At 39.8% G+C, this 17,397-nt stretch overlaps 1 pseudogene; it reads left to right on the forward strand.

The window, feature by feature from the left end:
• The first annotated feature begins 16,307 nt into the window (after positions 1-16,307).
• On the forward strand, positions 16,308-17,115 carry LOC138378998 (tissue alpha-L-fucosidase pseudogene; annotated as a pseudogene).
• Positions 17,116-17,397: the final 282 nt, after the last annotated feature.

A 17,397-nucleotide genomic window follows, 5' to 3' on the forward strand; every position in this document is an offset into this window, starting at 1 on the left:
ATTTCACACTGAAAACAGAATATTATGATTTGGAAAATGCACTTAAGAGGAAAGCTATATTTGACCATTTCCATGGTCCAATGTTAACTTGTAATTTTTTCTGAATTTTGAAAATACTTTCAAAATAAGTCCCAAGATAAATAGAAGCATGTATGCCTCCTCAGTGCTTGCAAAGCCATTTATGTTGGCCAAGCTGGCAGAGTGATCGTTTCACAACTAGACTCTCCATCATAGGCACATTTAGGAAAATACGGCTAGGAAATTAAAACTGCAGTGACTACTGCTTTCGCCACGCTCCCATTCCCTAGGCCCACGTCCCCCCTCACATCGAGTTTTGTTGGGGCGCACGGCCCCCCCCATTCCTTCCCGTGGCGTCTACTAGACCCTTTCCCAACCTCCATGGCGGAGATGAGAAGTCGTGACACAAGGCATGGGCCCGCTCCTCACTGGGCACCGCTGCGGGGTGCTGCACAGACTTCGGGGACGCGGTCACCAGCCCGCACGGTTCCCAGTTTCCAGGCCCCTGCTTACCGACCGCCCCGCCCCTGCCCGGGGTCCCCAGCGAGGACCCCGGGATCTGTCCTCTGTCGTCGGGGGTCCTGGGCGCCCCTGGGACTCAGATACCTCCAACAGTACCCCCCGCACCCGCCCCATCTTCACCTGACCCCCTCTGCTCCGTGGCTCCCCCTCCTCCCTTGTCCCGCTCCACCACCATGAGGAGAAGGCCCATGGCAGCGTCGCCGCCTGTGAGGGGAAGGACGACGACCTCAAGGCCCTTCCTCCTCTGAAACCCCGGACCGCGCCACCCAACCCGCTCGAAATCCGCTGGCTCCTCCTCACACTCACTCACACTTAAACTACCATGAGAACTTATCTGCGGACCTACCAGTTGAATCTCAGTCAGTGAAAAAGAATTAACGAGACAAGAACTGGACAGCCTGTGGCCCTGCTCTGTGCACAACGTGAACAGCAAAGCCGACGCCTAGTAACGGACACGCCCAGTAACGGACACGCCCAGTAACGGACACGCCCAGTAACGGACACGCCCAGTAACGGACACGCCCAGCAACAGGCATGCGCAGTGCGAACTGGGGTTCCTGCCTCAGCAGAGACTGAGAACTACAAACTGTCCTGAGGACCAAAAGACTTTGTTTACTTTTTCCTGGCCAATCTTTTTTCTTTTCTTTTCTTTTCTTTTTTTCTCTTTTTTCCCTTTTCTTTTCTCCTTCCTTCCTTCCTTCTCTCCTTCCTTCCTTTTTTTCTTTTCCTTCCTTCCTTTTCTTTCTTCCGTCCATTCCTTTCTTTCTTTCTTCCTTCCTTTTTTTCCTTTCTTTCTTTTCTTTCCTGGTCAAGTGAAGCCAATCTTTCTATTCCAGTAACTCTGAGGATCGACAGCCCCAGGTTACCCTTAGTGGAGGATGTGTCTCAGAAGGACCTGTGATAGAAATAGCTGTTAAGGATCTTAATACCTATTCTTATACATGCTTTGATCAGAGTGATTTCCTTCCCTGCTTCTGAGTTTTTTCGTCATGCTTGCAATAACTTTGTCCACTCCCATAGAATAAATACATTCAGACCTGTTTACTTTTTTTGGTTACATTATTGTACATTTAAATATCCCTGAATATGCCTGGGGTCATTCAGTCAGTGTACGGTTCAGAAATATCCATAGATATTGGTTTTATAATCTAGGCTCAGTCTACTGTCACATGATGGACAGCATTGGTGACGATGCTTACCTATATTATACTCCCCAAATATTGTTACTGAAAGTTCGGCCACTTGTCCATGAGTGGCCAAATCAGAAGAATGAGGACAAGTGGTTTGAGGAGGAAGGAAAGAGACATTTTATTATTTTGCCAGCAAAGGAGGAAGATGGAGACTCCTGTCTGAAATGCCATCATCCTAATAATAAGCAGAAATACAGAGCTTTTCAAGGATAGGTTCTCAGCTTCAGGCAACTACTGTTTGACTACAGTTGATGATTCTGATGGTCCCATCTCCGCTGAAGACAATCTCATGACCTTTACCCAGGACCTCCCTTTATCAGGTCCAGGCTTCCAGGCTGGGCCATCTCTTGTTGCACAAATAACAAAAGACTGACCCTGCCCCTCCCAACCACTGGCCTGAGGCAGGGATGCAGGAGTGGAGGATGTTTTAAAGAGACAGAAAATATTTTTGCCATTTTTTTCAGGCCATTTCCTCTGTTACAATATTAGCCAAACAACTCATTTATAAGCAAAGGTGACTTTATTGCATAGGGCTGCAAGGGAGAGTATTACCTGAATAGAGTCTCAGTAGAATCTCATATGTGGAAGAGCTTTAGGGATATTTATTCAGATTTTGAAGTCTGGTGTAAAGCAGTTTTTCCAATGTGGGAGGAAGCTGTCATTAGTATTGAGTAGGAATTGTGATATAATGGTTTGGGTTTGGTGGGCATAGTAACGCAGGTATTTTGAGACTAGTGGTTCAAAGAGTCTTGAGGTTGTAAAATGTTGTTTGGAACTCTTTACAGAACAGTGGATGGATAGGCCTTTCAGGCAGTTCCTGGAATGAACAATAAAGTTATTTTCAATTTCTATCTTCCTAGCAAGAGATTCTTGTGATAGTAAAGTTATGTTGATGAAGCCAGTGGAATAGTCAACTTTTGTTAACATAGAGAGACAGTAAACTGTATGCATGACTTCAGTTTTTTGTTACTTACTTTTATGTAAGTTATCAGTTGACTGTGGGAGGTTGTATATGCAAGGGAAGGAGAGGAAGAGGGCCCTGATGAGCAAGTAGCTTTTTGTAAGTAAACTAGGAAATATATATATGTATATTTTAATTGACACACAATAATTGTACATATTTATGGGGTACAGTGTGATATTTTGATACATGTATACAATGTTTAATTATCAAATGATCAAATCAAGGTAATTATGTATCCATCACCTCAAATATTTATTATTTCTTTGTATTGGGAATATTCAAAATAGTCTCTTCTAGCTATTTGAAAATACACAATAGATTTTTGTTAACTATAGTCACCCTACATTGCTACAGAACAGTAATTTTGTATCCACTAATTAACCTCTTTCTATCCACTCCCCACCCTTCCCAGCCTCTAGTAACCTCCATGAGATCAACTTTTTTAGCTTCCACATTATGAGTGAGAACGTGGTATATATCTTTCTGTGCCTGGCTTATTTCACTTAACATAATTCTCTCCAAGCTTATCCATGTTGCTGCAAATGACAGGATTTCATTCTTTTTTATGGCTGTGTAGTATTCCACTGTGTATATTTGCCACTGGAAATCAGGATATATTTTATCTGTTTGTTTTTTATTATATATTTTTTTATTTCAGCTTATTATGGGGGTACAAAAGTTTAGGTTATCTATATTGCCCATGCCCCCCCCCACCCCCGAGTCAGAGCTTCAAGCATGTCCAATCCCCAGCGCATCACACTCATTATGTAGGTAAACACCCATCCTCTCCCCCCCCCACATCTGCCCGACACCTAATTGGTGTTATTCCCAAATGTGCACTTAGGTGATGATCAGGGAAACCAATTTGCTGGAGAGTACATGTGGTGCTTATTTTTCCATTCTTGGGATACTTCACTTAGTAGAATGGATTCCAACTCTTTCCAGGAGAACATAAGAGATTCTATATCACCGTTATTTCTTATATCTGAATCCACTTGTTCAAGGCTGCTTGGTATGGCTCCAGGCCATGTCCTCTAATTTGGCTCAAAATAAACCTCTTTAAATTATTTTACAGAGTTTGGCTTCTTTTCCGTTGACTTTCCCTTTTTAATGCTTACTTTGGGATTTTCTCTTTTTTTTGTAGTTTCCTGAGGAGGAACATGAGGTCATTGATATGAAATCTTTCTTCTTTTCTAATGTAGATATTTGGTGCTATAAATTCCCTAAGTATTTCTTTAGCAGCATCCCACAATTTCTGATACAGTGTGTTTTCACTTTCGTTCACCTAAAAATACTTTTTAATTTCCCTTTTGATATGCTATGATACATGAGTTATTTATGCTTGTTATTTAGTTTCCAAAAGGTTAGGGATTTTTCTAGAGTCTTTCCCTTATTCATTTCTAAGTTAATTTCATTGTCATCTAAGAATACACTTTGTATGGCTTGAATCCTTTGAAATTTATTGGGACTTGTTTTATTCCACAGAGTATGGTCTATATTGGTAAATGTTGCATTTCTACTTGAGAATAATGTGTCAATAAATGTCAGGCAAGTCTAGTTGGTTGATTGTGTTGTTCATCTCCCTTATATCATTGTTGATTTTCTGCTTACATTGGGAGAGGAGAATTAAATCCCTGACTATAATTGTGGATTTGAATATTTCTCTTTGCAGTTCTATCAGGTTTTGTTCCATGACTTTTGATACTCTTTTATTAGGTACACAAACACTTACGATTGTTGTGGCCTCTTATTTAACTAATTTATCATTATTAAATATGTTGTTTCCATGGTAATATTCTTTGCCCCCAAAATCTACTTTGTCTCCTCCAAATTTAGCCTCTCCAGCTTTCTTTCCACTGAAGTTAACATGGTATATCTTTATCAAACCTTTTACTTTTATCCTATTTGTGCCTTTAAAACTACCGTGCATTTCTTGTAGGAGGCACATAGCTGCCTCTTGCATTTTTATCCAATCTGCCAATCTGTGACTTTAGATTGGAGTGTTCAGACCAGTTACATTGAATATCATTATTGCTGTGATTTGGTTTGAATCTAGTATTTTTCTATTTGTCCCATCTGTTCTCTGTTCTCTTTTCTGCCTTCTTTTTTTTTTTGAGACAGAGTCTCACTCTGTTCCCCGGGCTAGAGTGCTGTGGCATCAGCCTAGCTCACAGCAATCTCAAACTCCTGGGCTCAAGCAATCCTCCTGCCTCAGCCTCCCGAGTAGCTGGGACTACAGGCATGTGCCACCATGCCCGGCTAATTTATATATATATGTATATATATATATTTTTTTTGGTTGTCCAGCTAATTTCTTTCTATTTTTTAATAGAGACGGGGTCTCGCTCTTGCTCAGGCTGGTCTCAACTTCCTGACCTTGAGCGATCCACCCGCCTCGGCACCCTCCCAGAGTGCTAGGATTACAGGCGTGAGCCACCGCGCCCGGCCAAAAGGTATCTCTCTTAACTTGATAGAGAACGTTCACAAAAATCTACAACTAACGTCATACTTAACGAGAAACTCAAAGCTTTCTCAGTAAGATTAGGGACAAAGCTAAAATGTCACCTTTCACCACTCCTTTTCAATATCATACTGGAAGTCTTAGCTAATGCCAACAGAAAAAATATATATAAACGTTTTACTGGTTGGGAAGGAAGAAACAAAACTCTCTTTGTTCACAAATGACATGATTGTCTATGTAGAAAATTCCAAAGAACCAACCAGAAAACCCTCCTAGAACTAACAAGCTATTATAGCAAGGTTGCAGGATACAAGGTTTATACATAAAATTCAGTTGCCTTCTTATACAGGAACAATGAACACAGGGAATTTGAAATTAAAAACAAAATATCATTTACATTAGCACCCCCCAAAATGAAGTACTTAAGTATAAATCTAACAAAATATGTATAAGAGCTATATGATAAAAGCCACAAACTCTGGTGAAAGAAATCAAAGAAGTACTAAATAAATGGAGAAATATTCCATATTCAAGGATAAGAAGACTCAATATTGTCAAGATGTCAGTTCTTCCCAATTTGATGTACAAATTCAATGGAATGCTAATCAAAATCTCAGCAAGATATTTTCTAGATATTGACAAAATGATCCTAAAGTTTATATGGAGAGGCAACAGGTCAAGAATAGTCAACAACATACTGAAGGAGAGGAACAAAGTTGGAGGACTGACATTATCCAACTTTAAGACTCATTATAAAGCTAGAGTAATCAAGACAGCATGATGTCGGTGAAAGAACAGAAAAAAAGATCAATTGGAACAGAATAGAGAGACCAGACATCAACCCACATAATTATGGCCAACTGATTTGACAAAGGAGCAAGGTCAACACTGAAGCAAAGACAGTTTTTTTAACAAATGGTGCTGGGACCACTGGACATCCACATGCAAAACAAACAAAAAAGAATCTAGACACAGACTTTACACTCTTCACAAAATTAACTCAAAACAGGTCACTAACCTAAGCATAAAATGTGTACTTATAAAACTCCTAGAAGATAACATAGGAAAAAATCTAGAGGACCTTGGGTTTGGCCATCACTTTTTTGATAAAACACCAAAGGCATGATCCACGAAAGAAAGAATTGATAAGCTGGACTTCATGAAAATTAAAAATTTCTACTCTATGAAAGACACTTTCGAGAGAATAAAAACACCATCCACAGACTGGGAGGAAATGCTTGCAAAAGTTATATTTAAAAAAGAATGGTCATCTGAAATATGCAAATTACTATTAAAATTCAACAATAATAATGTGAACAACCCAATTTAAAAATGGGCCAAAGATCTTAACAGATGCTTCCCTAGAGAAGATATCCAAAAGACAAATAATTATATGAAAAGATGTTTCACATTAAGTGCCATTAAGGAAATGCAAATTAAAACAACAATAAGATACCACTACATGTCTATTAGAAGGGCCAAAGTTCAGAATACTGAGAACACCAAATGCCCTTGAAATGTGGAGCAACAGGAATTCTCATTCGTTGCTGGTGGGAATGCAAAATGGTACAGCTACTTGAGAAGACACTTCAGTGATTTCTTACAAAACTATTTATAGAAATACTCTTACCATACAATCTAGCAAATTGCATTCCTTGGTATCTACCCAAAGGAATCGACAACTTACATCCACACAAAATCCTGACCCTGAATGTTACAGCAGCTTTATTCATAACTGCCAAAACTTGGAAACAAATAAGATGTTCTTCAGCAGGAGAAGGGATAAATAAACTATGGTACACCCAGATAATGGAATATTATTCAGCACTGAAAAGAAATGAGCTATCAATCCATAAAAAGACATGGAGGAAAGTTAAGTGCATATTGCCAAGTGAAAGAAGCCAATATGAAAAATCTACATATTGTATGATTCCAATTATATGACATTTTGGAAAAGGCTAAAACTAAAGAGATAGTAAAAAGATAATTTGTTGCCAAGTTTTTGAAGTTTTTGAGGTCAGGGTAGGATGAATGGGTGGAGTACAGAGGATTTTTACAGCAGTGAAACTATTTTCTACGATATCATAATGATGGATACATGTCATTATACATTTGTCCCAGCCCATAGAATGTGTAACACCAATAGGGAACTCTAACGTAAACTACCGACTTTGAGTGATAATGTGATAATTATGTGTAGGTTCATCAGTTGTAACAAATGTACCACTCTGTTGGGAGAGAGAGATTGCTAGTGGGGGGAAGGGGGACTATACATGTGTGGGACGGGGATATGGGAAATCTCTGTGCCTTCTGCTCAATTTTGCTGTGAACCTAAAACTGCTCTAAAAATAAGCTCTATTTAAAAAGTCTTTAGGGTTGTTGATGAGGAACCAGAAATGTCTGAAGTGTTCCAAGGCCAGATGCGGCCATCTCCAAGGTGACGACACCTCCATTCTGTCTCTGGATTATGATTGCAGAGTTCAGACAGAGTGTCCAGCACACAGTTCTGGTATAGATATTAGCTGCCATTTAGATTAGCTGCCACTTTAACTATCATCTCTCCTTGGCCTTCTATGCAGATGGTGTGTCTCTCATGTCTCAAGGACAAACCTTACATGCATGTATGTTTTCAGCTTGGTCTTTCCCTCTCTCTGTATTCTGCTGTTTTCAATATTCAGTTAAACTCAAATATTGAATTCTTAGTGAGTTTGAATTTTTCAGTGTATCCATTTGATTGATATCTAAGTCCATTTTGTGTTGCTATAGTATAGCAGAATACCTGAGACTGGGTAGTTTATAAAGAAAAGAGATTTATTTAGCTTACAGTTTGGTAGGCTGGGAAGTTCAAAAGGCATGGTGCCAGCATCTGCTTGGCTTCTAGTGAGGGCTTTTATGCTGAGTCATAACATGGCAGAAGGTCAAAGAGGAAGTGGACATGTGCAAAGAAGCAAAACACAAAGGGCAACCTCGCTTTATAATAATCTACTCTCGTGGGAACTAATCCATCCCTGAGAGAACTAATCCAGTCTCAGGATAGCAAGAACTCACTATTGAGAGAAGGTACCCAGCCACCCATGAAGGCAGAGCCTCCCTGACACAAATGCTCCCATTAGGCCCCACCTCTTAAAGGTTTGACCTCCCAACATTACTGTGCTGGGAATTAAGGTTCCAACATGAGGTTTTTCTTGTTTTGTTTTTGAATATTTTTTTCTTTAACAGAGATGGGGGGTCTCGCTCTTGCTCAGGCTGGTCTCAAACTCCTGACCTCAAGCTATCCTCCCACCTCGGCCTCCCAGAGTGCTAGGATTACAAGTGTGAGCCACCATGCCCAGCCACCAACATGAGTTTTGGCAGAGACAAACCATATTCAAACCATAACAATTGATTTCTAAATTGTAGTTTTCTGATGAAAACTCAATTTTGTTATCCATCTTCTTGAACGTATTAATCATAATTAGTTTTGTTTCTCTAGCCCCCATGAGTTTCCTGAAGAACTGATGACGTCTCTACTTCTTAGCAGGTGTTTTGCCTATAGAATGATGTCCTCTCACCCAGAGCAGTTTAGGATTCAGCAAATTCTCTGAGGAAAAAAGCAGCACAAGACTCTTGGATTCCCCTGAGTAAGCTTCCCTACCCACCAGATTCTTCCAACCTGATGTTCTGGACACAAAAGAAGTACTCTGATGCATTCAAGCAGAATTTTTTCCTTGTAACCAGTCTTTTTACTTTTTCTCTGTGATTAATAGGATTGTAACAAGCTATTCATCACAGCCATGGCTGGACATGAAAAGGACCCACACATAAATTTTCTTATTTCTTAAGAGTAAATATGCAGATCTATCTTTTAGAATATTCACATTAGAGGCCTGTCCTACCAGGTATGGTATAATGCTGTGGTAAAGAGCACAATTTTGGTGGAACAAAACCTACAAAATCATAAAGGAAAAAGGTACGACTCAATCATTTTTTACCCAACCAATCTGTCACTCAAGTATAAAAGCAATAGGCAAGCAATTTTAAAATGTGCATTATTCTAATGACTCCCTTTTAAATAATCTGGTACGAGATAAACTTCAGTCAACCAATAAATGAATAGATAACTTCAGGTAGAAGGCCTGGTGTTGAGAACTAAATTGTCACAAAACTAAAAAATCAAGTAAAACAGATATAATATAGTTAATATTAGTAAGATAAATACAAGGGAAGGGAAGAGGTAGAGGGATTTCCTAACTTGATTATTGCTCATAGTAAGGCATTAATGAAGACTATCTAAATGAAGAGAAGGTTAGGCATATTGTATAGAATTGTAATTACAAAAATGGCTAGAAGGACTTCTGGTTGGTGGGTAAGATAGTGTAGACTAACGTTTCCCAGTTCTTCTCCTCCAAATACAAATAATTGCTGTGAAAACAATTCAACAGACAACCAGGACTCTGAAAGGTGGAAAGAAGGTAGACTGGCTAGGGACCTAAGGATTTGGAGATCTACACTGTGATGATACCTTGAGCTTTCTTTTTATCACCCACATATCCTGGATTGGGTACCAGAGATGTGTGCAACACAGAACCCCAATACACGTAGACAAAAATAAATAAATAAAATTAAGTGAAATAGGAAATAAACAAGCAAAACCTGTTGTCTCTGGGCAAAGAATGGGAACAGTAGAAACCTAGCATTGACTTAAGGGACAGACTGATACTCAATAGATGCACCAGGCTGATCAACCAGCAGCAGTTGTAACAGCTACCCCTGGCCTGGTGGGCAGGATGGCCCCTTCTGCACCCAAAATGAACGAAACAGCAGGCCCCATTTCCCTGTAGCAGTAGCTATAGCCAATCCCCAGAGGACCGAGTCACACAGTGACCTTTACAGGATGACCACAAGTGGGTCTCTCCACATGTACAGGTAGTGCCAACAAGCCCCATGTCCCCTGGTCCTCCATCCTGTGACAGAAAGTGATCCAAGGCCATTATCTCCCTATCTTTCATTTAATAAAAGAGAACTGCTGGCCGGGTGCGGTGGCTCAAGCCTGTAATCCTAGTACTCAGGGAGGCCGAGGTGGGAGGATCGCTCAAGGTCAGGAGTTCGAGACCACCCTGAGCAAGAGCGAGACCCCGTCTCTACTAAAAATAGAAAGAAATTATCTGGCCAACTAAAAATATATATAGAAAAAATTAGCCGGGCATGGTGGCACATGCCTGTAGTCCCAGCTACTCGGGAGGCTGAGGCAGGAGGATCGCTTGAGCCCAGGAGTTTGAGGTTGCTGTGAGCTAGGCTGACGCCACGGCACTCTAGCCCGGGCAACAGAGCAAGACTCTGTCTCAAAAAAAAAAAAGAGAGAGAGAGAGAGAGAGAGAGAGAGAAATGCTCAGACCTAGTGGCTCATAGCATTCTACTCAGCAGCTAAAGATCCAGGGCAGACATCTGTAGTCCCTCTACCCATTGGCAGAAAGCAACCAGGCCTGGCATTTCCCAGACATCTACCCTACAACAGAAGGTGAACCAGTTGTTGAATCTCCTAACCCTTCATCCAGGGGCAGAGAAATATTCAGGCCTGTAGCTCCTCACCTTCCAACCAGCAGAAGTTAGATGGCCCAGGTCGGTGCTTCCCTCCCCTGGGGAAACTGGTAGATACGGAGTAGGAAGACCAATGGTACCAGACGACTGAAAAACAGGACAGGGGAAATGCTCTACTCTCTGTGGGTCCTGATTCCCACCTAATGACACGGGATGGCCCAGGAAAGCACCTTCTGCCCCTACAGGTAGCTCCAGCAGCAATCCATCAGGAACTCAGGTGGAGCTAGTAGAACAACGCAGCCCAGAAATGCATTGCAAAGGCTCCTTAAACTAAATGCTGTTGGAATGACAGCCCATGAAAGTAGGCCAGAATCAACAAGCCAAGTTACTAGAGCAACTTCATGCAAAAATATGAATAGAAGATATGAAGGGTTTAGAGGTCTCTTTAAATAATATCTAAAATATGTAGGACACAATAAAAAATCATTCATAATACCTAGAACTGGGAAATCACAACTCAAATAAGGAAAGGCAATAAACTAACAGAGATAAATCAGATATTAGGAGTAGCTCACAAAAATTTTAAAGTATTCAGTATAAAATTAATGAAGGCATAACTATGGATTACTGTGAAGTACATGAAAAACGGAACATCCCTTCCAGGTCATAGAAATTATAGAAAAGGACCAAATGGAAATTATAAAACTAAAAATTACAATAAATAAAATGTTTTTTAAAAACTTGCTGAATGGTTTCCATAGTCAAATAGAGATGATGACAGAAGATAAAATCAGTGAACCTGAGTACAGACCCATAGAATATACTCAATCTGGAAAACAGGGAAAAACAAGTAAGCATAAATGAACAGAACTTTGGGACAAAAACAAAAGATCTAACATTTGAACCATCAGAGTTCCAGAAGGAGAGAATAAGTATTTGGGTGCTAAAAACAATAGTTAACTATTGCTAGGGAACCAGGGAGCTGTTGTCACATGAAAGTGCTTAGAATTTGTCACTCCCACTGTTAAGGCAAGATAAAGCCGGACAAACTTAAAAATCAACACATTTTCTTGGTGCCATCAGACAACAGAGTTGTCAGGGCAAACCACCATTCTGAAACTTGAGAAATAGATGAATTCAGGGAGTCACAGCCGAGAACTGCTTGAAAGGAACAGAAACTGGTTGAATTCCTACCATAGCTGGTAGGAAATTTAAATTGTAATTTTGACAAATTGCTGGAGGTTGAGTGTGGACTAGTATGAGTGAATAAATTTGGAGAGCTGTGCTCTTGGGGGTGCAGGACCCACAGTTTCATGATTTTACTTCTAGGAACCCTACCAGGTTATGAACAAAGATCTCAGAATGATCCCCTTGTGTCTCTGACAGGAAAGAGTTAAGAAAGAATTGTGAAACATCCCCAGAGTGTTCTCCATAACAAAGGCCAAGCTCCAGGGGAAACACTTTCCAGAGCCCTGTCTAGAGCCCTGGAGGAGGAGATTTTTACTCAAGCTGCCTCTAGCCATCTGGTCTCATCTAAGAGTGGGAGGAGACATACAAGAAGACACACTTGTAAAGGTCACAAGCCAGAGACATAAACTCACTAGAAACACTGAGATTTAAATGTAAGATTATATAAATCCACACCGAACGGATGCGGTGCCCACTGTCTGGGGGATGGGCACGCTTGTCTGGCAGCGCAAAGGCAATTTATGAAACCAAAGCGTTTGTACCCCCGTAATACTCTCAAATAAAAAATAAGAAAATAAAAATAAATGGGAGATTACAGAATGTCCTCTTTCCCCTGCACATTTCCAACACACCAGCAAGGCTTCAGTAAAATAACAGTACATTACCACTGAAAAAGCTACAATGTACGAAACTTTATCTGAGAAGGAATACTTACAAGGACACTAGAGGAATTTGCAGCCTTTGAATCCTGCTCCTAACTGCAAACTTTAATCAAAGCCCAACTCCTAGCCATATTAACATAAGTAAGGTTTCTACATTTCATGCAAAATCATTAAATAGTAATACTGGTAGGTGGTGGTTACACATGTATGCTCTAATGCCTGGAGTAGCCACTAAAAAAAGATACAAGATGATATACTCAAAAGCATTATAGAGGATTGAAAACAGAATTCTAAAATGTCTTCAAGTAGCCTAAAGAAATGTAAAAAAAAAAAAGAAACACAGGAATGAGAAACATAGAGAACTGAAAGCAAATAATAAAATAGTAGATTGCAGCCCTAACATTAAGTTTAAATGTAAATACTCTAAATACTTTATTATTAACTTTAAATGTAAATTCTCTAAATACACCAATTAAAGACTGAGATTAAGGCTAGGAGTGGTAGCTCACATCTGTAATCCCAGTGCTGGGAGGGCTAAGGTAGGAGGATCCCTTGAGGCAAGGAGTTGAGACCAGCCTGGGCAACACAGGCAGAACCCCATCTCTTAAAAAAAAAAAAAAAATAGCTGGGCTTGATGGCTTGTGCCTATAGTTCTAGCTACTCAGGAGGCTGAGGAAAGAGAATCGCTTGAACCCAGAAGTTCCAGGCTGTAGTGAGCTATGATCACTCCACTGCACTTCATCCTGGGCGACAGAATAAAAATATATGAGAGAATTCCAATATTGCACAACTTTTTCAGAGAATAGAGGTAATACACTACCCTCTTGTGTTTTATGTAGGATACCTTGATACCAAAACTAAGCAAGGACAATTTGAGAAGAATGAATGTCAAATCAATTTGTCTCATACACATGGATGAAAATATCCTAAGCGACATACTTGAAAAAAGGCAAGAAATATATAAAAATGATACTATATCATGATGAAATTATATTTATTCTAGAAAAGCAAGGCTGGCTTAACATTTGGAAAAAACCCAATGTAATTCACCATCTTAACAGATTAAAGGAAAGAGAAAAACTAAATATGGTCATCTCAACAGATTCAGAGAAATAATTTGGTAAAAGTCATCATTCATTCATGATGAAACAACTTGTAGAAAATTAGGAATAAATGAGACTCTCTCAAGAGAGTTTTAGATATAATTGTGAACTAAACAGGATCTTTTTAGATATGTCACAAAACCAGAATTCATAAAAGAAAAAGTGATAAATTTGAGTACATAAAGACTAATTAAAGGATTTATAATTAATATTCAGGGAATAAGTTCTAGTGTTTGATAGAATACTAGGGTGACTATAGATAATAATTTATTGTATATTTCAAAATAGCTAGAAGACTGAAATGTTCCTAACACAAAGAAATGATAAATGTTTGAGGTGATACATATCCTAAATACCCTGATTGGGCCTGGTGCAGTGGCTCACCTGTAATCCCAGTGCTTTGGGAGGCCAAGGTGGGAGGCTCACTTGAGGCCAGTAGTTTGAGACCAGCCTGGGCAACATAGCAAGACCCCATCTCTAGAAAATTTTTTAGAAAAATTAGCCAGGCATGGCGGCACACCTGTAGTCCCAGCTATTTGGCAGCCTGAAGAAGGAAGATCACTTGAGGTCAGGAGTTCGAGGTTGCAGTGAGCTGTGATTGCACCACTGCACTCCAGCCTGGGCAACAGAGTAAGACCCTGTCTCAGAAAGAAAAATACCCTGATTGTATGTATCAAAATATCACAAGTGCCTCATAAACATATGCACTTATTATGTATTAATAAAACAATTCATAGTGACAGAAAGTAGAGTAGTGGTTGCCAGGGACTGGGGGCAGGGGGAATGGGAAGTTAGTGTTAATGGGTACAGAGGTTCAGTTTGGGAAGATGAAAAGTTCTGCAGGTGGATGGTGGTGATGGTTACGCAATAACATGAACATACTTAATGTCACTGAACTGTGCACTTAAATGGTTAAAATAGTAAATTTATGTTATACATATTTTACCACAATAAATTTTAAACTAAAATATTGTTTATCAAAGGAACAATAATCAAGGTGAAAAGTTGAGCCACACTTTGTACTATCTTCTCAATTTTTCTATAAACCTAAAACTTTTCTTTAAAAAAAGACCATTTTAATAAAAAGACTCAGCAAGCTAAATCTACCTAAAGCATAGTTAAAATTCAAAGAGCAAAGTTCGAAAGTATTTGTTATTCATATCACAGACAAAGGGCTACTTTCCCTAATAAGAAAATAGCCTCAATTGATTCATTTTTTTGAAAAAAGAACCAATGCTACTGTATTGTTTTTGATAACAGTAGCTGCTGTAAGGGATGAACTCCAAAATCTTAGTGGCCCAACACTATCAAAATTTTTCTTACAGAAATCAAGTAGTTGAGAAGGGGAATGAGGGGATGGGTAAATTCACAGCTAACAGGCAGGGTGAAGGGCACACTTACAACTTTGACTAAAACTCTACGAAAGCAAATTATATAACCAAAACATGTGTATCCCCATAATATTCTGAAATAAAATAAAAATAAAAATAAAATTTTCTTACCTATATAAAGTCCAAATAGAAGCAGGACTGGGGAGGGTTAGCCGTGCTTTTTGAAAAAATTCAAGGACTAGACTGACAGAACCCTGCCACCTTCAGCACTTAACTTCATAGGTCACTCTGTGCCAACATTTTGCCAGCAGATGGGTAAAGAAAGAGAGCGGGAGGATCTCATAAGGAGGCTTTTGAGTTATGCTTGTCAATATCGTACAACTCTCGGGCCCACCTTCCGTTGCCCAGGACTCAGCCCACCAGCCACAGTTGCCTGTAAGGAAACTGAGAAACTCCAGGAGGAAAAGGAGATGGATTGGAGAACAGCTAGTCAGTCTCTGCTGTAAGTATGCCCAAAAAGTTCACAGGAAAGAAAATACAAAATGCCCCTAAATGTATTTAAAAAATTCCCAGCCTCATGCATAATAAGAGCAATGGGTATCTTAACTACAATAAGATACCATCCATTATTTATCATACAGCCAAATGTGCAAACATTTGAAACACACTGATTTGGTGAGGATGTGGGGAACAGACACGTTCCTGCCTTGTTAGCGTGAGTGTAAATTGATTTATCATCTAGAGAGGGCAATTTAGCAATAGCTAGCAACATTATGTGTGCATTTACCCCCGGAAATCCTACCTCTATGAATTTATCCTTTAGATATACTTACACACCTATGGAATGATGTTACATATTCCTTTATTCAACGCAGTGTTGTCTATACTAGCCCAAGACTGGGAAAACCATAAATGTCCATCAGTAGGGGACTGGCTAAATATTTAATAAATAAAAGAGAATATATCCATATAAAAGGATACCATGTAGCTATTGGAAAAAAGTAGAATGTTAGTTAGCTTAGTGGAGCTACACTGCATTGATGCAAATCCTGGTTCTTCCTGCTTTTAGCCGTATTACTTTCGGCAAGTTACTGAAATTCTGTGTGCTCTAGTTTCCTCATGCATAAAATGAGGACAACACCTACTTCATTGGGTTATGGTAAGAATTAACTTAATAGGCCAATCTCTGGAGAGGGGCTGAAGGTGAAGTTGATTACCAATGGTCAATAATTTAATCAATTGTGTCTATGTAATAAAGCTTCCATAAAAACCCCAAAAGTACTGGGTTTTGGGAGCTCCCAGATAGCTGAACACATGGAGATTCCTGGAGGGTGGTGCACCGGGAGAGGACATGGGAGCTCCACACCGCTTCCCACATGCCTTGCCCTATGCGTCTCTCCCATCTGTATCCTTTGTAATGAACCAGTAAACCTTCAAGCCTGATCTGATCTGCTCTTATGGGGAGTGGGAATGTCCTGATACTTACTGGAACTCTACTAATTTTCTTGCTTGGCTCTATAATGATAACAGTGTCAAGAATGAGGTGGTAGTCAATGACCAATGGGGTCAGAACTATTCCTGTCACCATGGAATATACTACAACTGTCAAGATAAATTCAAGCCGGAGGACTTATCAGATCACAAGAAGGAGATGTGCACCAGCAACAACAAGATATCCTGGGACTATTGTCACAAAAAGGTGATGTCTGACATTGCAAGGGAATCTGAAATCATTTTGGAACTGGCTCTGACAGTACGTTTGGGAGGCAACTATCTTCTGAACAACTAAAGATGGCCTCATTGTTTCCATCTTCCCCCAAAAAAACTTCTTGCTTTTGGGAAGTGGCTGAGCATCAATAGGGAGGTTATCAATGCCTCCAAACCATGGAGGGTACAATTGGAATATAACACATCTAAATGGCGTACCTCAAAAAGATCAGTTGTTTATGCCATTTTCTGCATTGGCCATAAAATGGAGTCTTAAATCTTGAATCCCGCATAACTACCTTGACTTCAAAGATAACAATACTGGGAATCCAAGAAGATCTGAAATGGTCCACAGATCTGGATGAAGTTTCCTCATTTCTCTGCCCCAGTTGCCACCCTCTGCTCTCCCAGTTGAGTTTACTTGGGCTGTAAAGCTGACAGGAGTGAAATGATCCCTGGAGTTCAAAAGGAAAGGGACACTGCTGTTTGTTGTTTTTATTTTCTTCCATCACTGTAATAAACTAACTTCTTTTCCCCACCCAGAGGTGGCTTTTCCAACACATTTTAATCAAAGAAACTGAGTACATTACACTGTCTTAATGGACCAAAGATAGGCATTCCATTGCCAGTATATTTACCTCTGGTCAGCAAAAGAAGGGACTGAACAGTTAAACTATGGGTTCATCCATTCTTATATTTGGGAATTATCTACAATAAAAGCTTCTCTCCATTCT

Source organism: Eulemur rufifrons, chromosome 30 (assembly GCF_041146395.1).
Source record: "Eulemur rufifrons isolate Redbay chromosome 30, OSU_ERuf_1, whole genome shotgun sequence".
Lineage (NCBI taxonomy): Eukaryota > Metazoa > Chordata > Mammalia > Primates > Lemuridae > Eulemur > Eulemur rufifrons.